Genomic DNA, 27,997 nt, shown 5'->3' with positions numbered 1-27,997 from the left:
GTCTGAAAGAAAACTCACGGGGAGCTTTGAGGAGCCAGACCATAATAAAATTTAGAGAGTAAATTTGAGCTTTGGAGAGTTTCCTTACTAGGTTTTTGCGTTTGGTTCCCCCACCCCCCCACCCCCCACCCCCCCCTTCCTTTTTCTTTTTTAATATTCGCCAATCGCTTTACCCCTCACGCTTCTTTTTCCAGTAGGGGAAAACATATTTTCTCTCACTAATTTGGTTTCTGACTTTTCTGGAAATTCTCTCTCAAGAGAAAAAATGAAAAAAAGAATAGTTTCTGTTCTGCACCATTAACACCTTCTTATTTTCCTACCTTGTGTGATTTTCCAGCTACTGTGCTGTGTTTTCCAGTTATCTGACCACAAGCTACTTGTCTGATTAGAGATATTTGCGTTTGGTAATGTATTTATTAACGATTACCAAGATCTTCATGAGAACATAAGAGAACAAATGAGTTACTGGAGGAAACACTCCCTCTGCTGTCAAAGGCGAGTGTCAGTAGCGGTAGGTTTGATCCTAATGCTGCAAACATTACTGGGGATAGACAATATCATGATCCATTAAGTGTATTTCTAACTGTACTGGCTAGGTACTCAGTCTCCAAGGGCAAAGTCTCAGCTCTTACCTTTGGTCTTGATGAAACTTAATATCTGAATTTGAACATTTCCTCTGGAGCATTCAACTTTATTAAAAGAAATAAAACTGGACTAGTTCTTACACTATAAATTGTACTGCTAATCTATTTCAGATACATGCAGGCTGTCAGCAGCTGGCTGAGAGCCTTCTGAATGCAGACAAGTTGTCCTCTTGACTTCAGCAGCTTTGCGCTGGACTGTTGTGCAAAGTTTACATTACTTTTAATTTCTGTTGTTTGTTTTCAATAAACGCTCCAAGCAAACAAGAGAAGGTACGTCCTGAGAACGAGGTGAAAGTAAAGAATAGAATAATTACTGCACATGTGTAATTACTGTTGATGGTAGAAAGCAGGAGCATTGCCCCTGAATTTAGCAGGGCTAGGATATCACCCAGGGCACTCTCCAAGAACAATGCTATTCTGCTGTTTGCTGAAGCAATGCCTATCTTTCTGCAGAAGTGCACTTTTGAACGTTGTCCTGAAACCCTGTTAGCATTGGCACTGTCCTGCATAAATGTGATCATAAATGTTCATACACCAGGCGCCACATGTATTTGCTTTGATAATGTTCATAAGTTCTTTTATTCACCTTTAGAGAAGTGTTGTACAAGCAAACATTTGTTCACAAGAGTATCTCCAGAATGTGAAAAAGTGGCAAACACTCAGGCAAACAGGTATGTGTGTGAATATTTGAACAGCAGGGGGTTTTTTTAAGTCCTTTTAAGGTTAAGGATCCAAATGAGAGAGAACACAGTACCTTAAATAAAAAAAGCAGTAATAAGAATAACAAAAAAACACCACCCAACAAAAAAATCCAAAACCAAGCAAAATTTGGAGATTCCTCAAATCATGTTTTCTTATAACATTGCTATACTGGGCAGAATTCTAATCTTTTTTTTTTTTTTTTTTATTCCAATTTCTTCATCAAAAGTCTAAGTGAAGTGGTTATTATGCTAAGCGAAAAGGCCTTTTAAAATATGATCTACTCCAATTAGGACAGTCAATCAACAACATTTTATTTATTTTTTAATATTTTTTTGGTACAAAGGACTATGAAGGAGAGAAAGTAACCTAGAGGGATCACAAGCTCACTAGCACTGAGCTTCAGGTACTCATTTCTGAGTACAGGGTTCAGAAATTATGTTTTACATGCCATTTATAGATTTTATTTTGGACAACTCTTGGATAAAATCCATAATTAATCTTGACAGTTGCTTCACTCCCAGCATAGTGCTCTAAGCTCTGTAGCAGATCCAGGCATATTTAACCATGCTCTCCTTTTGAGTGTATGACTTGGTGTCAGTGTAAGGGTACAGTAACCTCTTAAACACTGTACTTTGTAGTCTGGTGATTATAACAATTTTCCATGTGAATAAATAGGATTGAAACCCCCACAGGTTTAGGAAAGTCTTGAATTCAGATCTTTTACTTCTGAGGAAACCTTCTGGCCGTATAAGTGCCACGACTGCAAACATGCAGCAGAGCTGGTGAGTTATGCTCCTAATATGCTTAGCAATATTGTGCTCCCAACAAGGATTCTGTTAGGAATGTGACAGAAGAAAGACCTCTGTGTACTTATGTCATTGAAGACACTGTTGAAGACATTCATTAACACAGCTTTAGGTTGCTGAGGAAGCCTTTTTTATTTATTTATTTTTTCCTTCTGAAATCTAAAGCCTTGTTGATTAATTAAAGAGGTTAGACAAGCTTTTCCTAAACTACGTTCTCATACATTAGTGTCTAAATTCACCTAGTTTCTGCGCTTAAATGAATGCTTCCCTGGAATACCTCCACAGAAGGCATCATATTGCTAGATGCTGTTAAATGTAGACAAAGCCTCATTCAGCAAGCTAATCTCCCATAAAGCTGTAGCACTGAAATGCCTAGTCTGTTTGGCAGATCTACCTGGAAAATGGGGACAGTCCCCAGCCAAAATAATCAATCTATCTGTCCTGCAGCCAGGGACCAGGTACTATGAGATCTGTAGCTCCAGAGCTCCCTGGAGTGTTCAGGATTTTTCCGTGGAACAGGGAGAGACTGACTCCAGCTGGGGTTTAGCTCCTGACCCTGCAGATGGGCTCCCCCATTACAAACAAGCCGCTCCTGGCTGACCTCTTGATGTCAGAGCTTTCAAAGCTCCAAGTGTACATGGCTGTGGGGTTGTCCCCTTGGCAGAGAGCCAGATCTTAGGAGTTTCTCTTGCTGCTCTGTGACACTGGTGTTATTGTCCCTTCAAGCTCCACTGAGCTGAATGCCAATTTCACAGACCAGCCACCCATTTCCTTATTTAAGTCTTATTTTCTTGTGGTTCTCAAACACATCTTGTTCAAATGGCTGGTTCAATACACATTTTTTAGAAGAGGTTATATGTCAATTCACACTTCCAGGCAATATGTCAATAATTGGACAGTATATTCAAGTCCTGCAAGGAATATGTTATAGCTATTTATCATTGATACATTAAAATAGTAAATCAAACACAAGAGACTTGGATAAGTCAACACAAGATTTGTGTCTATTAGAGCAAAGCCACAGGCCAGAACCTCAGCAAAAAGGCAGTGAATTAAATTAGTCAAAGAGTAAGCTGCACTTTTCATGGTTATGTGCAATTACATGCAGATTCAGTTTCTTTGAAAGAATTTGACAGGAGAAAATTTAAACTAAAAGTTTCTGGTAGACCAATAAATCTTGCTTCCCATGACTCATATCTCTGTCTCCTGGCCAAAACAAGTAGCCAAGTATTTTATCTGTGTTTGCATTATGGCTAGAATTATAAAGCCCCACTAAAAAATAACAACAACAAACCAACCAACCAAAAATAAACAAACAAAACAAACCAAAAATAAACAACAAAAGGTAGAAAACATGAAATTTCATAACGTTCTTTGAATACAAATTCTCTGTTAATATTCTGTTTCCATTGCATAAGACATTGCAGTCCCATTCATGAGAAAATTCAGACATAAAAAAAATGATATTGCATGTAGTCTAGCCATGAACTTTTTGGTCTATCAAAGCTCTTAACCTTTAACTGCATAAAGATGTCTTTGTTATTTAGGAACATACACTGTAGATTACAAGATCCCAATACTACAACCAGAGTTTTTGAGTAGGATTCTTTTTGGGGTTTTGTCTTTACTACTTCTTGAACATTTCACTACAAATATAATAATAATGTTTCAATAAATGTTATTCATTGTCTCTTTTTCAGGTTCCTTTCCTCACCTGAAGCTGTACTGCCTTGATTTGTGTAGTTAATTCCACAAAAACTGTACAGAAATGTCATTTCTTAAAACTCTTTCTGTCTACAGCCTAAATGAAGCAAACCCAAGATCTGGGCCAAAAGTTGAAACCTTATTTACTAGGTATATTCAAATCACACAAGATTTTGGAAAAAAAAAAAAAAAAAAAGCCCCTCATGAAGAGACAAAGTAGGGAAGAATTCCCAGTTTGTAGAGGACTTTGTAAGGCTATGTAGAAGATGGTTATTATATCTCATTTTGGCAATTATTAGGCTCCTAATTCAGGCTCTGCTGATTAGTTCCTCAAAGCGTGTCTCCCCCCTCTGACTACACAGACAGCCTTGGACCCTAACATAGCTATCTTCAAGTGTAGATAACTATTAGGATAGTGATGTTTAGTACATAGATAAGTAAAAAATACTTTTAGTACTAATTTTAATGAAAATATCAGGATTATAGGGGCTCCACTGTATTTGTTACAGGCAACATGTATCTATTAATTTTGTTTGGGTGCAACTTCACCAGACGCCAGGTGAGCTGCTAGGGACTGGGTTCTTCTGTAGTGCACCTCTACTTTTAAGCTTCTCTGGGACACAGACACACACACACCCCCACACACACATACACACACCCCCACCCCCACACACACTTTCCCCCCTTATTTTGTACTTTTTTGTTTAACCTTTTTAACAAATTTCCTGGAGTTGCACCATAGACTGACTAATTGAGAAGGCTGACTAGGAATCAAGTGAGAAAGCTAAAGAAGAGATAATGTACTTGTGTCTACCTCAATGCTAGTAAATAATGTGAGACATTCATTACTTGGATGTGGCATGGCTCTGGCCCACATGGAGGAATACCCTTGCCCTGCAAAAGAGAGGCTACTGGGAATAGTCTCAGTCTGATGCTACCCCCTAAATCACACTCAGACATTGCTCGGGAAGGTGGGCTGGAGACAAACACCATGCTTGGGACTTTCTAACAATTTATGAGGTTAGCTTTTCCCAGGCCAGGTCATGTGCCTATGCTTTGGTCCTCTTTATTTAGATATGTTCAACATATCTTTTTACCTACATCGCTTTACTTACTTCCTTGTTAAAGATGACGTGCAAATCCATAAAAGAAATTAAGGGGTCAAAGCACTGAGCAAGCATGCTCTCTCTGGTTTAGGCAGCTCAGGGCTGGTTTCACATGTGCAGGGTGCTGAGCTGGATAACCTCCTTTCTGCTGAGGGAAACGAGCATCTCAAAAGGGCCAAAGATGCTAAAGAAAGATGTGATTGCTTTTTACTCAGCCTCAGAAAGCCAACACCTGTGTCTGCTGTGTTGGACCCCTATTTGAATGTTGTGGAAGGGTCCAGATGGAGAGCTTAACACAACATGTCATCAAACACCTGTACATTTTAAAGCTAATAAAGCAAGGGTAAGAAAGAAAGTAAAATGCTGGATTATTGCAGACTGAAAGTCCCATTCCCCCTCCACAGGAGTGCAAGTCTGGCTTCCCTCAGGCCCTGAGCTTCCGTAGGTCTCAGCAATCGCATCAGCCGCAGGACCATCCACCGTCAGTTTTATCCTGGGAATCCTCCATCGGCGCGTGCTGAGTTTTCCTGGCGGTGCACCGGGAAGGGCTGTTAGCACATGTCCGGGGCAGCCAGCGCGTGTGCAGGCTGTCAACAGGCCCAGCCCAGAGCATGGCGTTACTGCTCCCCAGCAATCTGGCAACTGCACCACACGGGGGAACACCTCAAGTGTACTGCCGCAGCCAGAAGCAAATTTTTCCAGAAGGATTTAATTTCCTTTTCTCGCTGTTTGCAAAATTGCTCTGTATATATACTCACCCATGTGCCTTTGAAGGCAAAGCACAGTTTGCCCCCAGGCGAACAGCTGGTGAGGCTGGTTACTGGCTTCTATACCTGCAGCAATGGGCACATTACACAAAACAATTTGGGTTTCAGGGTCAGTGTCCAGGATTAGAGAACCACCTGTGTGAGGGGAGAGGGAAGCCAGCATCACTGCCACCGGGAGAGCTCAACAGCCTTTAGCTTTTCCACCCTACCATATGCTTGTTCGGTTATAAATGAGTAGTTATTTAGAGTGGAGAGATATTGCACCTTAAAATATCTTGATTTAAAAAAAAAAAAAAAAGGACTTTAAATAGGAATTTTCCATTCAGGTTTGAAAACCTCAGAAAGATCCAGGTAGAAGTCAGGAATAACCAGTGATGTCAGAAACACACTACACCACTTTGTGATGCTAATTAAATTGCAATACTCTGACTAATGGTACATAAAGCCCTGGTTTTAATTTTTGTTAAATAGAAAAGCTTTTAAACAGAAATAAAGAATACTGTAAATAAAAGGCTGTCTGAATTTTTAACTCATGCTTTTGAGTGAAATATGTATTTTTTTCTCTTTCTTTTGTTGGAGCTTCTCTAGGGTTATAATGAATTACTGTATTTTTGCACGCATTTACCATATTTTCCTTATCAATTAACATCATTTTTCATGTCTCTTAAAAGACAGACTCAGAAATTACAACAGTACATCACCATAGCTGGTTTGGTATCTCTACGTACCTTCAATCTAATATTAAAGGCAAAGTTCCATGTCTGTTGTGTTGTAACTGTATTTAAGGAGTGACAGCAGGGCATGTACATAAGGCTATTTCCAGCCCTTGCACTGAATCTGTTCTAGCTGGTTTCGTACAGTTTAAACTGTTTCTCACAGGCTTAACCCAGATTTCACTGAAAGCAGAAAGAGTTCTGCAGTACGTTTTGGTGCAGACCCCTGAAAAACAAGGCAAACTGTTTTCCCTCCTGGGAGAGCTAATCCAAGGCAGGTTGTGAGCCATACACACTTCAAACAATGCTGTTAAAAGTGGTGGAGGTCTCTAATGCTTCCTAGCATCTCTCTGTCATTTTATGTAAAACCTAGAAAGACATGTCAGCTCAGGGATTGGCCAATACACACATTCCTGGACATACAAGTCTATGTGGTGAAACAAAAAAATGAATCTAATATTATCCTGTACTTCGATAAATGTTTTCCTATGGGCTTTTTAATTTTGTTTTGTTTCTTTTCTTCTGAACTCTGCTTTGATGCCAGACAATAATATCATCTAACTGAGGGCTAAAGACCAAGCAATACAAGCACACTGTGCATGAAGGCAGTTGTCTTTGCTTCCCAGTGATAAACTATATGAAAGAAATTATAGCTTTTCCCTATTATTCATGGGGCTGATCCAAAGCCCATTAAAATCAATGAGGAATTCTCGTATTCATAAATGTTTCAAAACAGGTTTTAGGTGATTTGTGGTGCAAGGCCAACATCTTCAAAGGTGTCAGGAAGAAATTTAGAACATGGGCAGTGATAAAAAACAACTAAATAACTCTTCAGTTAATGACTTGCCACTCAGCAGAACCACAGTGACTGACAGCATGCATAGTCCTAATTTATTATGAATTCACAAGAAAATGCTAATTTAATTCCCTTTTAGCCATCATGACTCAATGGTTTCTGCAAGATCATTTATCCAGAACACTTCATCTAGGGATTCACCTCACCTACTCTAACATTCTAAAAGACTGAGATTCAAGATGAAGAGCATTCTGTGCTGCCAGGGTAGGCTTTTTCACAGTTTCTCCCATTACAGCTGCTCCGCTTTCTTTGAAGTGCCACAGCATTCACTGGAAAGAGGACAGAACAGGACTTGTCATGGTAAATTGCCTAAAGTTTTCTTTAGCCCATTAAATCTGTGATTATTGTACACAATATAGAAATGACACAGCTTCAACTAAGAGATTGAGAAGTTCAAACAGTGGAAAATGTGCCTAGATGTATACTAGATATCTTTGAGCAGAAAGTTCAATATCTGGCATGTTTTGCTAGCAGAAATCTCTCTGTAGCTGCCTGGCTTTTATGTGTATGCTTAGCAGAGTGGCACTGTGAGTCTTAGTATTGCCTGACTAAAGCCCTTCTTGTGCAGCTAACCCGGAATGTCGCAGGTTTAAACCAGTGGGATCTGCAGGAGCACAGCACGCTAATGACCTATCAGCACTGGTTTGAACACCTCAACATAGAAACACAGAATCAGGTTTAAGCAAATCATATGCCAAATGCTGCCCTAAATGTTTTTCTTCTAGAATAGCAACCTTCAATGCAACAGTGAGGCAGCGCGTTTGACGGCCGCCCTGTTGCTGATAGGATTTGGCAACTGATGAGAGGATGCTCAGCTCAAATTTACAGCACCAAGCCATTCCCTAATTTTCCTATTTTCATTAGCCTTATGTATATATGAAAGCAACACAGTACCACAATTATTGGATGTTTCTATACAGAAAATAGCAGGGACTAGAACAACAGGGGTACTGCTGTTCAGAAATGGAATGCATTGGCCAAACTGAGTGTTTTGAAAATTAAGCAGCACTACTTGACAATATGCCTTGGCTTAGCCAGAAGCTACATTTTGTGATTAGTGTATTCAGACACTTTCTTTTCTTTATGTTCAGAATCTAACTGTTCTGCAGATCTGAAACACAGAACAAAAAGGAAAATATGCTTTTAAAACCAGTCTGACAACTGCAATTAAATCAATCATCCACTCAATTTCAGATATTTGTAACATCAAGTAATTTAACAAACATCTTTCATCCATAACAGCTCAAGGCATATTTGCTTTAAGAGCACTTCAGTAGAAAATTCCAGCGTTCCTCCCCCACTGAGATCCTTTCATAAAGAATGCACTTCTAACTGTAAAGACTAAAAAGGGTTGAATATTGACTAGTTTATAATTTTCAACATGGATCATAAACTTCTGAGGGAATTATTCCTAGCTGAGGGCAAATCTACTACTTCTTGAAGGAAAATATTTAGGAACGACAAAGAAATTATTACAGTATGTTAAACTACAAATAAATTTAATGTAAGTACTGGCTTCCATTTCTATTGCACTCTTGTGCATTCCTATTAGCCTATGAAATAGAAACAGGTACTTGGGTTCCATCCTTGACAAATTATCTAACCAGCAAAATTGCTAGAAATTTAAGTTTCTTACAATTTGCAGCCCTGTTCTGCCATGGAGTTCATGAAGAGCTGACACCTAGATGGCTATGTGTGACACAGCAAACTGTTCAAGGGATACTGCTTCAAAATATTTTAAATTAAACAGAATCAAGTTTCCTGACACTTTCTCCATCTTTGTGCCGGGAGACAATCTACTCCAGGACACGGTTAAAGATTGACAGAGTTTTTGCTGACATGGATAACCATGACTTCATTTTCTACAGTCTCTGTACAGTTATGATGAGTGTTGTTGACCAGTTTAATAGGCCTAGCAGTTTATTTGGTCTTCCTTTTCTAAATAATAGCCTAATTTTTCTGCCTTATCGAAAACGTAATCTAATACACCCAGCACTGCAGTCGAGGGTACAATTCAAGTCTCAGTGAGGATGCATAGGCTATATGTTTAATCAATAAGATTAAATAATTACAGCCTGATGAAACATGTGTTTAAGTCAAAAGCACTGTATTGGCTGCATTCCTGCCAACAGTGTTACCTTTGACAGGCACTGGTTGCCCTTTGCTACAGGAGCCGATTTTACGGGCTATGTAAAGGAAGATCAGCTGTGAGGTGTATGTGCATTAGATCTGATATAGGATGCACTGTGTCTCTTCCATTCAGATCTGATGGTGCTGGTGGACAGCACAAACTGACAGCGTGGTCTAACCTTTTAAAATATTTGATCCATGATTTGGGGGGGGTTATTTATTTTTTTTTTAATTGAGACACTATGTTAAAATAGGAGTGTAAGGGAGCATGAATAGATGGTGATGGTTTTGTGCAGCAACGGAAATGTATATAGAATAAAAATAAAGATCTAGGAAAACAAGTTAAAAAATACTGGTCAACATAGATATAAGAGTACTGAGTGAGGTGTAGAACTCTTACCTGTATATTGTTAGGTCTCAGCAGAGTGAAAATAATTATAGAAAGAAAATGTTTTTCCTTTTGGTTCCTAATACTGTTTAGAAGAATATGGGATGCAGATCAGAATCCTTTAATTTTATGAATAAACCCAAAGGGTACATTTCAATATTTCTTTTTATTTCCAAAACAAAATAATACACTTAACTAGAAGAAATGCGTGGATCATAGAACTCTAGAAAAATATATCTTAGGAAAAAATGATTAAATTTCTGAACATATGATGGTTTATTATTTATTTTGCATTTTGTTTCTAATTCTCTCTCACCATATTAAAATCTAATTTTATAATACATAGATTCAAAGACTACATGTGTATAGCAAATAAGAAACACAGTTCACACAGTGAACACCATGCAGCTATTCTGAGCTGAGTTTCAGAGCCAATTACCAAAGAATATCCAAGGTAACAAATGGTACTACACAGTTTTCATTTCTAAAAGATGAAGATGGAGTCGTAGACTACAGCATGACAGAAAACCAGACTGAAAATCACCCTGCTTTAATTTCCTTCATAAATTATGCTCAAATAGGAGTGCTGGCTGTGTAAAATTACAGGTCAAAATGCCCAAGACAAAATTAATTTCTTTCAAAGCTGAAAACACTCAGAAGTGAATAGAATTTGGGGTTGGTTTTTTTTCAAATTTTGGTTTTCCAAGAAATAATTACATCTGTACTTTTTCTCATCTAAAAGATTTCTAAGTAACCAGTTTGAAATAACTACTTTTCACAATCTATTTCTCACTATCCTTTTGGCCTAAATAGCGGAGAGGCGAAGACATCACTGGGTGGCTGTAATCAACTTTTGTATTACTAACTCGAAGTCTGGAACATTACGGTTATTTTCAAGTCACAAAGTTATCAGCTCTGCTAGAACTAGTCATTGTTTTCACAATTCAGATTCACTTATTCCTACACAGTCAGAATTCAAAAGAACAGCAATTACTGATACCAGCAAATTCCTCCCGAGGACCACACTCCTTAAGCATCACATAGCTAAGTAAACATAGTAAGAAGGCATAAGTGATATGACTGTATTACAGTCCTTATAATCTTAGCATACCATGCATCCAGAGTGTTCTTAAAATTAAAGCTCTTGTAACACACTGTGAGGCAATAAATTTTTCCTGAGCTCAATCTGAAAGCCACTACCAAAGAAAATCTACAGTATGTAATACATGATGTTGCTTTCCACTTCATATAAGTGATGTTGGAGTGGTGGATCACAACATTAGGGATAGCAACCAGAAATTAATCTTTTTTCCAAATTTCTGCAGCAGTTAGAATCAAGGAAAAGTGGTGACTATTGTTTCTTGTCAATGTAAGATGTGTATCATGGGAGAGTGTATAGTGGGCTACAGGTGCAAAAAGACACACATACATGCAAAGTATCTGAGTTCCAGCTGCTGATTAAATAAGCAACTTCTCAGATTTTGTATTTCATTAAACATCAAAATCAAATCAAAATCAACTTAGTTATGATGTGACAACTGTAAAATTAAAACAAACTTTAAGAATACAAATATGCATAAAATTCTCAGAAGTTAATGACTCACTACAAATATTTTACTGACCTCAGTTTAGTTATCCACAGCATTGTCTCAGGCTTCTTAATACATTCTTAATATAATCTTTCTATAAATCAGAATATTTATAGAAAAAAAAAATCGGTATTTCTATGAGCCTCTTTTGAAGGTAACAAGTGTTTAAAATACAAAGTGCAAGTAAATCACCAAAAGCATCAAGCCATACTTGCCTAAAAAGCAGTTCTTTAAAATAAGTGGTATGATACACGGAGGACAAACCATTCGCAATAGGGCCATCTTTTGCTCTACTGACTTCAGGAAACCTAGACAATCAGCTTAGAATTTAAAAAGATAAAATTTTATAATATGAATCTAACCCCAGTCCTAAAGCATTGTTTCCTTCCCTCTTCAGCACAGGCCTCTATGTACTTCCTCTCTTTACAGCTTAGAAAATATCCATGTGATGTTATGCTTCAAAAAAAACCAAACAGGCTTTGAGTGAGGAGGCAAACAGGAGAATCAAGATTCAGAAAGAAAACCTTTATCAAACCATGAAGCTCCAGAATCTCCCAGAGTGTTGCCCAGAGATCAGTAGATGCCCCATCCCTGGAAACATTCAAGGCCAGGCTGGACAGGGCTCTGAGCAGCCTGGTCTAGTTGAAGGGGGCGTTGGACTAGATGGCTTTTAAAGATCCTTTACAACCCAAACTAGTCTATGATTCTATCAAAACTAAATCAGTTTCACAAAGTTCTTCTAGCAGACAAGTCACCCCTCTGTCAGTAAAGAAAATCCTGGTAGATATCGCAGCACTGATGGAATTTCATTGAGGGAAAGGAATAGCTGTGAGAATTGGGTGTTCAGTCAAAGTATTATCATAATAAAGAGAAGGGAAATCCATAAGACATATCAAGATTTCTCTAAAAATTGTATACTCTTTTTTCCTGTTACAATCAAGTCATGGCTGTAGCAGAAAGGTATGTGTTTGCTGGCGATCTCGGTGTGGCTAGCTTGAATGCGTCATTGCTTTGAAAAGGGCCACTTGGCCTTACAGAGAGCCAGGCTACTAGCTCACAGTCACTGCAACATGTCTTAACACCCTGCATGCTCAGCACTGCCTTCTGGCACAATTTTGTAGTGAATTAAGAGATAACAGCATAACAATCAGGGAACAATATAAACTGGACATCCTAAACTTTGGGTTTTCCCTCCATTGTCTAATTTGTTTGCTTAACTATATACACACACACATATATACACACACATCTATACATATCTATATATATATAATTTTTTTCTATCCAGTTTGTTTTCTTCTTCTAAAATAAGAGTTCTTATACAGGTAATCTAATTTCATTAACCAGATTTAGAAAAAGAGCATTATTTTTCTCTGTTTGTTATACTTCATTAACCGCGGAGTGTTGATTTACACTGTAGAAAATCACTGACAGGAAACAGTAAAGTGTCAGCTGAGAGGACTGTTTCAAGAGACAGCTCTGAGATGTCTGAGAGTTGCCATAAAATATTCACAGATATTTGAAATTTTGCAGTAAATGTATCCTGTCTTTCTGGGAGCACAGGCGTGAGGATCACTGATTCTTTAGGGGTAGCAGTCAGGATCTGAAAGCTTGCCAGCCTGGTTTGGCAATTACTTTTATTGCTGGAAAAAAACATGGGACAGCCAGTTATTGTCTAGCATACCAGACCTTGAAGAGTTTCCAGCTGCACAAGACTTTGATTTAATGCAATGTGTAGGAAATAACGGAGGGATTTGAAATAGTCCGATTTAATCCAATATGTAGAAAATAACAGAGGATTTTGGAGTGGTCTGGCTGAGCAGGAATGGTATTGATATTCTAATTCTGGTTTTAGCTATGTGTATTAATACTGTAAAAAAAAACCCACTTATTCCAAATTATGGAAGTGCTAGCAGATCACTAAGTATGTTTATCCAATAAAGTCTATGCTGCTGATAATGTGCTCAGGCTACTTTAATAAAGCTGTTTTTAAAAAGGGCTCTTTTAATTGAGCTATTCCCCTTTCTACAACAATGAAAAAAACAGCATTACAGCAAAGACCTGAACCTGAATCTCTACCACAGGCAAGTGCTGTGATTTACTGAGCCATTTCCTTCGCTTTGGAGGATGGTTGTTACATAGTGTAAGTAGTCTGAAATTTAAAGGTTACAAGATACCTCTGAATGATCCCAAATTATTTTGTATACTCTTTAAAAAACATAGTCCATTTATTAAGAGAGAAGTTTCTCAGTTTTTAGGGAACTCAAAAGATGCAGGAAACCAATGTTCATATGCTGCCTCAGTCGAGCTTGGAGTATGGGATAAAATTCAGGTCTTCTGCTTTTTTTAGGAAGTGTTTGAGGAGTAAGGGAGGAAAGCAGTGAAACTCTGAAGCCATTTTATGTTATATAAAACTTTTTGCTGAGCTGGGTATCACCTGTCATAGAAAATTACTTGGATTCCCCAGGGGGAACTGGGACATGTGAGTACTTCTCCCCATTCTGTCTGACAGAGCTGGATAGGGAATATAGCCCTCTGATGTCTTAAAACACCCTCTTTGCTTCCATTTACTTTTATCTAAAATGGCTTATAACCGAACAGAACAATTTGTTCTCAACAAGTTAAATAAAACTTTTCATTCAACCAGACAAAATAATTATGATTGAAAATGCCACAAAAATTAGTTTCCTTTGCCACTTCTATCTGAACCAAACAATTTAAAGATATTGTATATATAAGCCTAGTCTTAGGCTTGCCCTACCATGGAATGGGACATTTCTAAATGTATTAACATTTTTGTGGGACACAAAAGCTATTTCTATCCAGCTAAGGAGGAATCATGAGAACATAATATAACTATTACATGTGACAATATGATTATGCAGATTGTCTACAGATGTGAATCAGAAGAGCTCTAATGAATTCAGTAGGGTTCTGCTGATTTACATTAGCTGGTGATCTCAGTTTGCTGTGTTTTAGATGAAACATAGAAACAATTTGTCCTGACTTTTTTTTTTTTTTCCAGAGGTCCTAGAATACTTTCTGAAATCTCCAGTCCACATGTTCTGATTAAATTCTGTTTTAGAATGTCAAACCACTTACCTCTGCAGAGCTATCCAAAATAACTGCATAGCAGTGTTTACATAGCAAGAGACTAAGCCATTGATAAAACAGAAATGTAGGACAACACTAACTTTTGAAGTGAGAGCAGAAACAGATAAAAATAAGAGCTAGGTTCAACCAAATCCAGGGTCCTTCACACGTACAAATGCTCAAATCACTATAGGTTGTTGTATTTTATCCTTTAGCGATTCACTGATAATGAATCTACTGACATAACATTTCATCAACAAGCCATGTATTGGTTTCATGGAGCCCAGAGATGTTTGCAATACAGTGTCATATTGTAGGTTTCTTGTCTTGCAAAAACTTGTCAGAAGTGGGGGTGATGAAGAAAGGGAATTCAGAATGAGGAATCTTACCGACCTGAGATAGTTTTTATTGTGTAATTAGGCTTTCCATTACAATTCTTTTTAGTGAGCAAACATGTTCTGCAAAGTCTGAAAAGTTGTTTGTGAGGAATTTTAACTTTAGAAAACTCATCAAAATATGTTTCATGTTTTCCATATTTCATCTGCTGTGACTCTATGAATTCAACAAGAGGTCTTCAGCTTTAGTGATTGCCCATTACTTTATTTAAATGGAATTGCTGGCAGTCCATTTCAATTTCACTTCTACGAGAAGGAATTTGACATCAGTCTTTACCTAGAGTTAGGAGGAATAGTAGGAGATGGTAAAAATCCAAGAAGCTGGGCCTTGAAAGTAGTGATAGTTCTACTGAATCAGTTATTCTGATTTCTCTAAACCTCCAGCATCCTTTTCGGGAAAGGACAAAGTGGGAACAGCTGTCCTCAGAGGAAATATTTACCCCACTTTCTTGACTCTTGTGCCTTCTCCTGTCATGCAAACTGATGCTTTTGAAATTGGTGTAGGTTGGGATGTATCTGTCTACATGTTGTGAAACAATCTCTAAAGGAGAAAGTTCCAGAGGCGCCTATTTTAGCAGAGACATTTTCAGCTATATGAATGTGGCAAAAAAAAAAAAAGTCAGTAAACAATTTATAGGTACAAGGTCTCTATTCTGATTTTTCTGCCTTTTACAGCAATGGAAAACCTCATATAGAGCAATGTGAATTTTTTTCTTCACAAGTAGAAAAATCTGAAGGGAATACATCAAGAGAGAAACTTCATGGAGTTTCTGTCTTCTCCATAAGAATTCTATACAAAAGTTACTTTGGCTTTGTAACTCTGACTGGTCTAATTAAAATCCTGTCTGCATTAAGGTTACCAACAAAGATCTATTATTTGTAAAACCCACATGCTTTTATTTTCTGCACTTATGCAGTTTTCTATTTCTCTGCTTTTAACTTCTGTTAGGAACAATGATATCTGAAGTCTGTATGGATGTAATATTAAATCTTTATAGAAGCAGATGTTGCATGTGTGCAGGCTGTGTGAATTATCAGGTACAAGGCTCTTAAAGAGACTGGCTTGCTTGCCTACAAACATTATGCGACTTAATAAAATGTCTTTTATATACTATCTGACGTGTGTGCATTTGCAGTTGGGCTGTGCTACATTACAGTTGAAAGGCCTGAATAAATCAGAGCAAACTGTAGCTGGTATTAAATTCTAAGAACAAGAACATCTACATTAAAAACAATGTAACTACTAAGAAGACACAACACTACCATGTCAAACAGTATGGTTTTACTCACTGTGATTTACAAAGCTTTTGTTAGGACTGTGAGGCCAAATTCTATGCAGAGATGAATTGATGCTACTGACTTCAGAGTTCTGCCTACTGTTACCATCACACAATGTGTTTCTTAATTAGAAAATGCAATACAATATAAGAATATAAAAATCATGATAGAGTTTCTTATGCTTTCTATTACAAAAAATATTATAAAAGCTATAAGAAAAGGTTTTCCAAAAATCAAATAATGTATCAGGAAAGAGAAAGTAATGGAATATATAGAAATGCTGAGTCTGCTCATGCTGGAATTGTTTTATCATGAGAAAGGATTATTTTATAGCATGAATCTAAATCCTGTGGAACACATTTGGAAAACATTCCAGGTTACTTGCTCTTCATGCAAGAAAGGAAGGGTAAGCAAGCATCTTCCTACCACAATACCATAAAGAGACTCCTCCACTGAAATACTCTTGTGTTGAAAGCACCTGATATCTGAAGACTACAGGAAAATGTTTCTTATGTTTACAGACTGCTTTAGACGTTAATCATTCTTTCATGGCTCTATCACAGATTTAAACCAGATTTATTGCTAGCAGTTGCTGGGTGACTGTCAGAGACAGAACAATTCACTTCAGGAAGCAGAGAGGTTATGGAGACATCTATGGATGGTTTGCATAGTGCTTCACCTGCCTGGGACTCAGCTTGAGCATTCAGAAACAAGATGCTAAGTCTGAGCTAGGTATCATGTGCGTCTTTTGTGGTCAATGGAGACGAAAAGGACAACTTAAAAAAAGGAATTATTCTACCCCAATGTGTTTAAATTAGACTGTAAGATACAGATTTCCCTCTACAGACTATAAAAAGAGACTGCTGTAACTTAGACTTCTTGTGTTCAGCTGTAGGCATTCACAACTAGATTAGATGAGTCCCGCTTACTTAGACTGGAAGCTTTACTTACTGATTTATGGAACTTAGGTGTCAATGTTTTCTCTCTTTTGTTCCCCGCCCCCCCCCCCCCTCCATGCACCCACAAGTTCCTCCCTGTTTTGAGTTAAGATATGACATGAGATCCTGAGACATGTGCAACTGATTCCATACCCTTAGCCTAAGAAACAGCTTCTTTAAAACATGTTCTTAAATATTTTATGTTTGTAAATGTTTGGAATACCCAACTCATCTGAGATGTAGCACTGAAATCTTGCAGTTAAGGTTGGACGGAGGTACTAATTTCTTTTTTCTGGTCTCTTGGTTGGTAGTGATTCCTGTACACATTAAACATCTCTGACCAAACTGCTCTTCTTTGATCAGGTGATAAAAGTGCAAAACTGCTTTTGAAATTGCTGTAGTTTGTTTCTAGTCACTCTAGAAGAGATGTGCAGGCACTCCAAAAGTGGCAATATGTCTTGTAGATCCTGTGAAGAGCTGAGAGGCTCTGATAGGCTCTTAAGTTTTAGGGAATTCAACATGTTGATGGAGTGCAGAATTAGATTCCATGTTTCCAAATAAAGCTTTGCCATTGGCCCTGGCATGGGACTGGATAAATCACCTCCATTCTGCCATCACCACAATGGAGAAATTAAAATATTACTATTGTTTTTTTTCCTTACAAGGCTGCTTTGGGAATTGGCTAATTTTTATGGTATATTTGAACATGAATTATTACATAAAAGTGTTTAAATAGCACATAGATATTAATTTGGTTATGACTCATAATGGCTTAGCTGAGAATTCCTTAGTTTTTCTTCATTTAATCCAATTGGTGCAGGTTTTCATTCTTATACTTGGAATTAAGACTTTGAAGTACATAATTGTGTAAGATTTATTCATAATGGGTACTTGATACACTTGTGTTGTTGTTAACAGGCCAGCTAGAGTGTTTAAATTTAGGACTATTCAAAGTTTCTGCCTATAGGAAAAGAGTAATTATGTGCAAAGAGTTTTCAGAGAAAGGTTCGGCATGCAAAAAAAAAATAATAATCATACTACTAAACTTTCCCAAATAAAGGAGACTGATATTTGTGTTACCTCATTTCAAAGGTACTACAGGTTTCCCTGATCAGCTTGGCATATGTCTAATAGTTCCTGTAAAACACAAGGAAATCACCGACTCCAGTTTGCTTAGATAAAGTTTCTTTGAACTGCCTTCCAACACTGGACTCCATTCATAGCACATTTCATTCTAACAGAGTTTCCACTGTCTGCTATAGAGGGTAGTTTGCATAAGTTTTATGAAGCACAGCATATGGAATTACACATGCTATTTGTAACAATCAGTGCATAAATTATGTACACTTTAGCAAAGGTCTTTATCCTCAGTTATAAAATGAGATGTGTGTTTTCAACAAGATGATATTTTCAACTGGAGCTCTTTCCTCCTGATTTTTTATCATTATCAATAATGTTTTAAAGTATTTTCTGAGGCTCATTGTATGGCTATGCTTTGCAGTCCAACAGCTTATCAGTTCTTATAATATGCATGTTCAAAAATTGGAAAAATTAGGCATCTTTCTACTTAAAATCCCAAGTAGATTACTGCAAGTGTCTCTCACTCACAAAAAAAAAAAAAAAAAAAAAAAAGGTGCTTACCACCTTTTTCATTCCTGGAAGAAAAAAGTTTTAGTGTTCAAGGTTAATGGAAACTAAAGGTTTAGTATCAGAGCTGGATCAATCACTTTACCAGGTGGAAAAATTTATGTCTCCCTCTCCTTCATAAGAAACTAACCCTGTATTTGCAAATTGAGAAATGAGCTTTGTAATAGAAGATAGCATTCATAGTGTGCAAACTAAACAACACATACTTTCAGTCAGATATGAATGGCATTTTGGTTTAAATAGAACAATATTGCATACCTGTTTATATGGTAGCTCCAAACAATAAAATATCTAACATTCCTGATTATTCTATTAAAAAAAAATCAGTGCTTATAAATATACTTCTATTAGTGTTTCATACTGTGATTGTTTTTAATTTCTAATTTGGAAGAAATGGCAAAATTACTGGGACCAGATTGTGAAATAACTCTTCCCTGAATAGTCTGTTGAAAAGAATCCTGTGATACTGACAGATTATCCAGATACCAATGAGCTAACTTAGAAGTCTGTTCTATCAACCATGTATAGAAGCAAAGTTATTTCTGTTTTGACAGTGAAATCTCAGAACAATTATTAAGCAATGAGATTCAAAAGAATCTGCAAATACAAGGGGATTGTGTAGGCCACTGTCTACATCTTCTTAGTAAGACAATATTTACATTTAGCAAATTCTGGAAACCCCATGTAAATTTAATTTAATTATGTTAAATGAGATGAAAAAAATAACACATTTTTGTTATACTTTCTTACAGTATCAGATGTCTTCCTCTTCAAATGTCTGAAATCACTTAATGTGCAAGAATTGGAGTAGGAAAGCACTGAGCTTCAACAAAGTGTTCTCCATTAAGTGCTTTTTGAACCTGCACTTTTAGTTACTGTTTTGGATATGAAATCTAGACTGAATCCATTTTTCTCCTTTGCCAAGGCCAGCCATTGGGAACTGCTGAGATGACCCAGTTGCTGAGTAGTTTTGTACCAGCAGAGGAATTGCCTTTATAGAGCTTTCAGTTTTACCAATGGGACCTTATAGAGTTTTGAGAGGGATGATGCAGAAGCTGAATACTGAAGTCCAAGATAAGGAGTAATCCTTATCTTGTAAACTTTTTCTCCTTTAGAGTAAACAACGAAAAAAAGAAGAAGAAAAAAAAAAAGGCATCTCTTAGTTTGCCTGAAAACTAACTCTGTCATTCCTGGAGGTAACATGGAATGGAGTGGGTCAAATGGTAAAAGTGTTAGTTTTGAAGACATCATATACTTCCAATCGCTGTTGACTACTTTTCTGATTGCTAGATTTCTAAAACCTTCAATAAGTAAAATTAATTCTTTACAGAGAAAATCAAAGTTCCTACAAGAATTGGATGTACATAGCGCAAAGTGAATTTTCACTCCCTGTAACATTCCTTTATTCCATTTGGCTTTTCACATGACAGAGCAGAAAAAAACTAACTTCTTTGCCTAGCTTATCTTTGTTGACATAAGTATTTGCACATTCAGAAGCTGGCTTTATTGGGGGGGGTGGGGGGGGAAGAGTGTTTTCTTTTATTGCTAATATTATTGCTTTCTGAGAACATTTTGAACAGCTGTACACACAGGAATTGCCTTTTCAACATTTCCTGGATAAGACTTCCCAAATGGAGGTTACTGTTTCATGTCTCATCCCCAGGGTCCTGGTGTTTCATCACACTGGGTCAGTGCATCTACAATTTGATCCCAAGTGGTTCTCAAACTATGAGGAAGCATGCTCAAGCAGTATGGGATATTTAAAAACTTTAATGTGATAATGTTGCATAATGTGTTGGCATGAAGCATAGCTTTCTTCCAGATGTCATGTGCTTCTGGCAGAGGAGGAAAACCTAGTTTTTCCTATTGTACAATCATAGAACCACCTAGGTCGGAAAAGACCTTTAAGATCATCAAGTTCAATTGTTAACCTAACACTGCCAAGTCCACCACTAAACCATGTCCCTAAGCACCATATCTACATGTCTTTTAATAATAATAATTTAACCACAATAACCTCTAGGGATGGTGACTCAACCGCTTCCCTTTGCAGTCTGTTCCAATGCTTGACCACCCTTTCAAGGGAATAAATTTGTCCTAATATCCAATCCACACCTCCCTTCATGCAACTTGAGGCTGTTTCCTTTCATGACTTGTTACTTGGGAAAAGACATCAACCTCCACCTTGCTACAACCTTCTTTCAGGTAGTACAGGGGGATGGACCATCACTGCCCTGGTTCTACTGGCCACACCATTTATGATACAAGCCAGGATGCTGTTGGCCCTCTTGGCCACCTAGGCACACTGCTGGCTCATGTTCAGCCGGCTGCCGACAAACACCCCCAGGTTCTTTTCTACCAGGCAGCTTTCCAGCCACTCTGCCCCAAGCCTGTAATGCTGTGTGGGGTTGTTGTGACAAAAGTGAAAGACCCAGCAGTTCTTCTTCTTGATTCTCATACAATTGGCCCTGGCTCATTGATCCAACCTGCCCAGCCCCCTCTGCAGAGCCTCCTGCCCTCCAGCAGATCAACACTTCCCCACAGCTTGGTGTCGTCTGGAAATTTACTGAGGGTGCACGCAATCCCCTTGTCCAGATCATTGCTAAAGATATTAAACAAGGCTGGCCCCAGCACGGAGCCCCAGTGACCACTGGTTGTGACCAGCCACCAACTGAATTTAACTCCATTAACCACCACTCTTTGGGCCTGGCCATCCATCCAGTTTTTTATCCAGCAAAAAGTACACCCATCCAAGCCATGAGCAGCCAGTTCCTTCAGGAGAATGCTGTGGGGAACAGTATCAAAGACTTTACTAATGTCTAGCTAGGCAACATCCACAGACTTTCCCTCATCCACTAGGTGGGTCATGTTTTCAAATAAGGAGATCAGGTTAATGTAGCCAGACCTGCCTTTCATCAACCCATGCTGGCTGGGCCTGATCCCCTGGTTGTCCTGTATATTCCCCATGATGACACTCAAGGCGACCTGCTCCATAACCTTCCCTGGCACTGAAGTCAGGCTGACAGGCCTGTAGTTTCCTGGATCCTCCTCTGGTCCTTCTTGTAGACGAGCATCACACTGGCTAACCTCCAGTCTACTGGGATCTCCCTGGTTAGGCAGGACTGATGATAAATGGTTGAAAGTGGCTCAGTGACACTGCCACCAGCTCCCTCAGTACTCAGCATCCCTCAGCAATCATGGATGAGCCCGTTACTGCTATGAAAACAACTACTTCAGCACTTTGAGAAAAAGGCAACAAATATTACCATGAGGAGCTTGGCTGGTAGGTAGGTGGCAGTAAAACAGCAACGAACAATAACTTGTCACAGAAAGTGATAAGTAAAAATAGAGAAAAACATAAGAAAGGAGAGACTTTATTTAATAGTAAATGAGCATAATAAGTAAACTCAAAATGGTGAGAATAAAAAGTTTGACAGAATATTCTAGGCCTCAAACATATACCCTTTTGATGCATGTTACTGGATTTTGGTTTTGTTTTTGTTTTTGTTTTAATAAAGGTTTTCTGGGGATTTCAAACTAGATCAACCTTACATATTTTAAAGAGTACATATGCATTGCTAAAGACACTGTGAGATTTTGTGGAATTCTAAACACTATCAGTTTCCCCTGGGTTTGGAAGATTGTGATTGATGGCGAATTTCCCCTTTCAACTGTAAAATGATTGATTTTTTTCAGAAAGCTTCCTAAGCCTCAGAACAATAATATGAAAAGTAAAAATCAATTACAATCATTAAGCTGTACTTGTCCAATTTCATTGCTATGAAATTTATGCTTTTCTTTAGCAAGCGTTAGGCACAGAAGGGGAAGAGAGTAGGCCAGATCTGAAAAACTTCAAAAATTTCAAGTTTGCTGTGTGTCATAAACGAAAATAAATATCCATGAATCCAATGGACTTGATATATGAAGAAATGTGCCATAGTTTTCTCAGAGTTGAAGCTGAAACTGTTGCCCAAATAGTCACCATCACCCTTGTTAGTGTGTGGATACTCCATTTCTTACTTTCCTTATACGGTGAAGCCAAAGTTGAGCTCAAGCAGTTAATGTTATTGTAAACTGGGGATAGCTTGAACTTTGGGACATTAAAAATAAGGGCATATGGCTTTTAGAAACACTAGATGCTTTATTATTCATTCTCTTCTTTTTAGCAAAGATTTTAAGCTGACTCTTAGATTTAAGATTTCTTACAGATATCAGATTGCAGGCACAGTGGAAAGCAAAACAATTATTGGGTGTTATCCATTAAGAAGAATTCAAATAGCAACTGTTAACAATCTGTAACACCAGGGTAGCTGTGGGCTTTTCTCTATGTCATAAAAGACCCTCAAAGTTACCATAAAGCTTCATTCACTTTCAGTGTGATAGGTTACACATGTGATGGTTTATTTTACAAGCAAAATCTGCATGTAAGCTGTAAAGTGCCTGAATGCTTGGATTACAAAATGGAAAAATAAACAACTGCAATTAAGGGATCAAGCATTCCAATATTGCTCCTATTATATCATATGATTTTATTTTTCTAAAAGCACTTCAGAGAAATATCCTGCCAAATTATGAACCTTAATCTCTTCCAAGATGATCAATAATATGTGGATATTCTAGTAGAAAAAGCAGCATTAACATATTGACTATAGAAAGCATTTTCTAGGAAATTTTTTCTGAGTCGTTTGTAAGCTTCAAACAGAAGTTTAGCTATTGAAATCACCTGTCTAGTTTAATTATTCATTATTTCATTTTCTAAAGGAAGTTAAACATCTTTCATAGTTCGCTTCAACTAAGAGTGCATTGTATGCATTGAATTTTAGCCTAAGACAGCTATTACAAATTAAATTCGGTAAGTTTTTTATTAAGCTTTTCTAGGTTTTGAAAGCATCTATGAAATTAAGTATAGAGATAACAGTTATCTTAAGTTTATATTAAATTGTACACTGATTGTGAAGTTCATGCAGATCTTGTTGGAGATGCTATTTTCAACATTAGAAATATTTATTTGATTATACCATGAAAGGGTATTGTGCAGTGGTATTGCATAGAAGTCTACAAAAGGTGCTTCCAACTCTTTGATTTGTAAATCAAACTCTTAATTCTGAATGCAGATACCTGATGAAAGTTTAACTGGGCAAATTCTGCAGTACTGGAGCAGTGGAATCTATTGGTGATGTATTCAGGCACACATATTTTCACCAGTTATTAACACCTACCTTGCTTCCTTAGCTATTTCAGTTTTTGAAGTACTTTGTGTGTGTTAAGCTTTGGAAAGTTACATATTCAGAAATGTAATAGCTTATTCTAATTTATATTGATATGTTTTTTAAAATTCTGTGACACAAGTCATTTTTTCACAAAGCCCTATTAGGCTGTGTAAGTTGTTTCAAAATATTTTTTTTTTTTGCCTGACCTCAAAAAGGTCTTAATTTTATATATGTTATTATTATTAACCAAATAATGGAATATCAAGTTTTAGCAAAAAAATAGATTTGATATTCTGCGCTCAATTAAGCTATTTAATTAAAGCAACTCACTATGATGCATAAAAAATTAAGGACAAGAAATGAGAACCAATACCATATGTACAAAAAGAACAAAATTGCATGCTATTCTCTTCCCCTGCTTTGCTAACTACTTGGCAAAGGAAAATTATCTGTCTTTTGTGTAAAAGCGCAATATCTTTAATTATCACAGTGACTGGATGCAGAATTCTGCAGATTATCAACAGAAAACCTTTACTACCTTAGCGCCCAAAATACCTGTTCAAGAAAAAGCTTATTGATTTTGAGGGAATAGTGCCACCTACTGAGCCAGTATCTTCCATTTCTGTAGTACTTGAAGAGAGTTCCCTTAAATACAGATTTAATCCAGTGTTGTGAACTTGAAAAATCTTCCACTCCCTAATCTTTGAACATTATTCTTATGTTTCTAACTACAGGACTTTTAAAATTAAATTTATTCCACCAGCTCTTAAAATAAAGGCTAAACTGCTGGGATGTAGCCCCTATCTACTAGTGGGTTCGTGCACTCTAGCACGTGAGGCTTAGGGCCTATATGGTATTACAAGTGCTATTGGAATATAAATAATGAAGAACATGGCTCCAGGCTCTTAGATAAGGAAGGGAGTTCACTCTTTCCAGCTGAATTTTATTAACAAACCTCAACATTTTAGCAAATGAGTGAGCTAGGGGATTTGTTACAGCTTAAGTTAAAATAAAATTTATCCTATACATAGTAGTGATACTTAGGTCAAAACAGTGTTTAAGTTGTTTTCTTACTAGGCTCCCAAGAGACAACAGGTGATCCAAGTAAAACATAAATACAGAAGTTTTGTCTCATTTTAGAATACTTTATGTCACAGCCTTAATTATATGCCTTGAAATCATGAAATTACCTATATCTTTGGTGTAAATTCAGTAAGGAAGGCTATAAATCAATAAAGAGGCAGCCAAAGTAAATGGACTAGAAAACATTGTTCTTAAGATGAACATTTTTATCAAAACAATCCACAGCCAATTCAGGGCAAGATATGTGATGGCAAAGAGAATCAGACTATTATTCAGTCACCCCACCAATTTAGGAGAAGGACGAAGACCCAGTGTAAAGGCAGCCGTGGGGTTTGTATCCTTAAAAAATTATGTAGGCACCAGTATTTAAGGTTGCATTCTGGTCTACACAGAAAGGAGGGCTGAAATCATCCATTAACATTTTACTGACTGAATTTGGTCTCCAAAATCATCATAATAACTGCTAATAGAATAATTTTTTAAAACTCTTCAGTGAAATCTTTAGTAACAAATCTTGTAGAGAAACATGTTTCAATATTCTCTCTTTTTATTCTTCTCATAGATCTTTAAATTTCTGTTAAGTGTACAGTCATTTCTCATTAGTCTTTTTATTCCATTTGTAAGAAGGAAAATTGAGAATAATTCTAAAGAAGTTAAAAGACACACATTGTGTGAAATCCTATTACTGGGCCAAAGCGTTTTCAATCTGTAGCTTTCAATCATATTTCTGATATTTTTTTAATCCATCTATTTCTTAAGGTGTCAAAATGTGTGTCTGATTAAGACTTAGACTGTAATTGATGACTGTGGTATTTGAGTTATAATTTGCTTCCATATTTTCTGCAGTTAATGATGGATGAGGAAGGCTGGTGAGGGAAAACTCCTGCACAAGATCTACCTTTATCAGTAAAGAATGAAAATTATAGCTCAGGATGAAGTGAGATGTTCACTTGGGTTTCAAAATTAGTTTCCTGAAGGGTAGGAGGAAAAAAAAAAAAAAAATAGAAAATAGAAAGCACTTTTGTGGAATGAAAAGTTCAAAAAATAATAATTTTGAAATACTGCTCCATTTTGGACCAATTAACCATTAATTTACATCTGTTCACTTTATTGCAGTGCTGAATGGAAACTAGTTCTGTCATTTGCTTTCATAGGGGAGTCTGTATTTATGTAGAATATTGGTCTCAGGAGAGGAGTTTTGCATTTGACTGAGTGAAACAGTAGATTTCACAAGAGCAGCATCATAAGCTAAACTACAGGTTGGCACTTTGGAATTCTTGGTTGAAAAATTATATGGAGCAGAGTATTATATTCTGTGCTTTATTTCAGAATAAGCTGGCAATGCATTACTTTTCAAGCAACCTCCCAAATGTGTAAGTTACACCTGTTTTGCATCCATAGGATTTTGTATTTTAAAGTAAAAATTACCATTGTATTTTGATGTAATTTTTTTATCCCTATCCTTTTATTAAGACTTGTCACAGGGAAAATCCAGAGACCATTTAGAAACAAACAAATCAGTGCATCTGGTTCAGCTGAATATTTCCTCTTAGATTTAAGAAGATGAAACAGAGCAGAACTCAACTCCCTACCCTAGGACCAGCAGAGAGCTTATACTCAGCATTCATTGTTCTGTTGAAGCCTATGTTTAAGGATAAATAGAAATAATATAGTGAAAGCCTCTGCTTTAAACTGAGCATGCACTCACATGCCGTGTTAAGTCAGGAACACTTCAGAAGTTTAGACTGGTTTTGTAGATGGATCAGATGAAAAATGGTCATGTAATGGTTATGGTGAAGCTATTGAAAAAGCAACTGTGCATATTGCACATGAAAACGTCTGTCAATGGCCCTGGAAAATCCATGCCTGACAGGCAAAGCCATTGTGATCAATGAAAAAAATGTAGAATTTAAAGGTAGTCTGCCAGCAAAACACTAAGGTGTCAATGAACTAATTTGAAAAACAAAATCTATGACATACTCCATGCACATAAAATCATCTGCAAAGAGTTTATGCATTAAAATTACAGATGACTGTGTATTGAGTCTCAACCAAACGGATCTTTAGGAAAAGCAGGAATGGCATTTTGTATGAGAAAATCTGCAAGAGTTTTTTTGTTCAGATGGAATGTAATAACTTTCTGTCTATCCTATCCTGTGTTTGGGAGACAATACATTGCCTTTTAGGGAAGAGGGCTTGAAGAGAATAGATCTCTCCCTCTTACTGCTGTAATAGTGTCATTTTAATTCAATACAGTAAATAAAACACATATGCCTATACAAGTACACTTACTCATATGCATTAAAAACAGGAAAGAATTCCCAACATTTCCATATTTCTCCCTACAGCTTAAGCTGCAGCATTATTTCTATATGCTGACTATGTGATAGACACTATAAATTTTATAGAATGTAAAAAGATTAAGATCAGGAAAAGATGCTTTTAGAAAAAATGAAGTTGCTTGAAGCCATTGTGTTAGTGAAATCAAATATTGAGTATAGGGACAGACAGATTTCAGGTCTTCCGAGTCTGAAACTAAGAATAATAATTCTCTGTGCACTGTTACAGAGATTTATGTCTCAAAACTCTCTGAAGACCATGAGAAATGCCACTACCAATTTAAGAAGGTGTATTTTTCCTTCTTCTCTAGTACACATACATTGCTGAATGTGTTACAGAAAACATCTTCATCAATACTTCTTCCAGCACATAGCTTTCATCCTGTCATTTTGCATCTTTCTACCAGTTCCCTTGTCTATTATATAGACAGAGCACCATCAAAATGATTCTCTTTACTATTAAGGTAATTTTCCTCCTGGATTCAGCAGTAGCACTTACAAGATGTATTAGGAAAAAGATTATGAAAGTTTTCTTACATAAAATGGAACAGAACAAAGAAGGGAAGGGAAGGGAAGGGAAGGGAAGGGAAGGGAAGGGAAGGGAAGGGA

General features: G+C 37.1%; 1 long non-coding RNA gene across 1 annotated transcript; it reads right to left on the bottom strand.

Moving 5' to 3' along the window:
* Positions 1–124: 124 nt before the first annotated feature.
* On the bottom strand, positions 125–27,997 carry LOC308065936. The gene is made up of 2 exons (XR_013928982.1): positions 21,844–27,997; positions 125–21,812 (listed from the first exon to the last, which is right to left on the bottom strand). It is a non-coding gene; the product is annotated as an uncharacterized lncRNA (long non-coding RNA).

The sequence above is a fragment of the Falco punctatus genome, assembly GCF_963210335.1.
Source record: "Falco punctatus genome assembly, chromosome: 6".
Taxonomy (NCBI): Eukaryota; Metazoa; Chordata; class Aves; order Falconiformes; family Falconidae; genus Falco; species Falco punctatus.
Note: the sequence above shows the minus strand (reverse complement) of the source record. Positions and strands in the feature narration are given on the sequence as shown.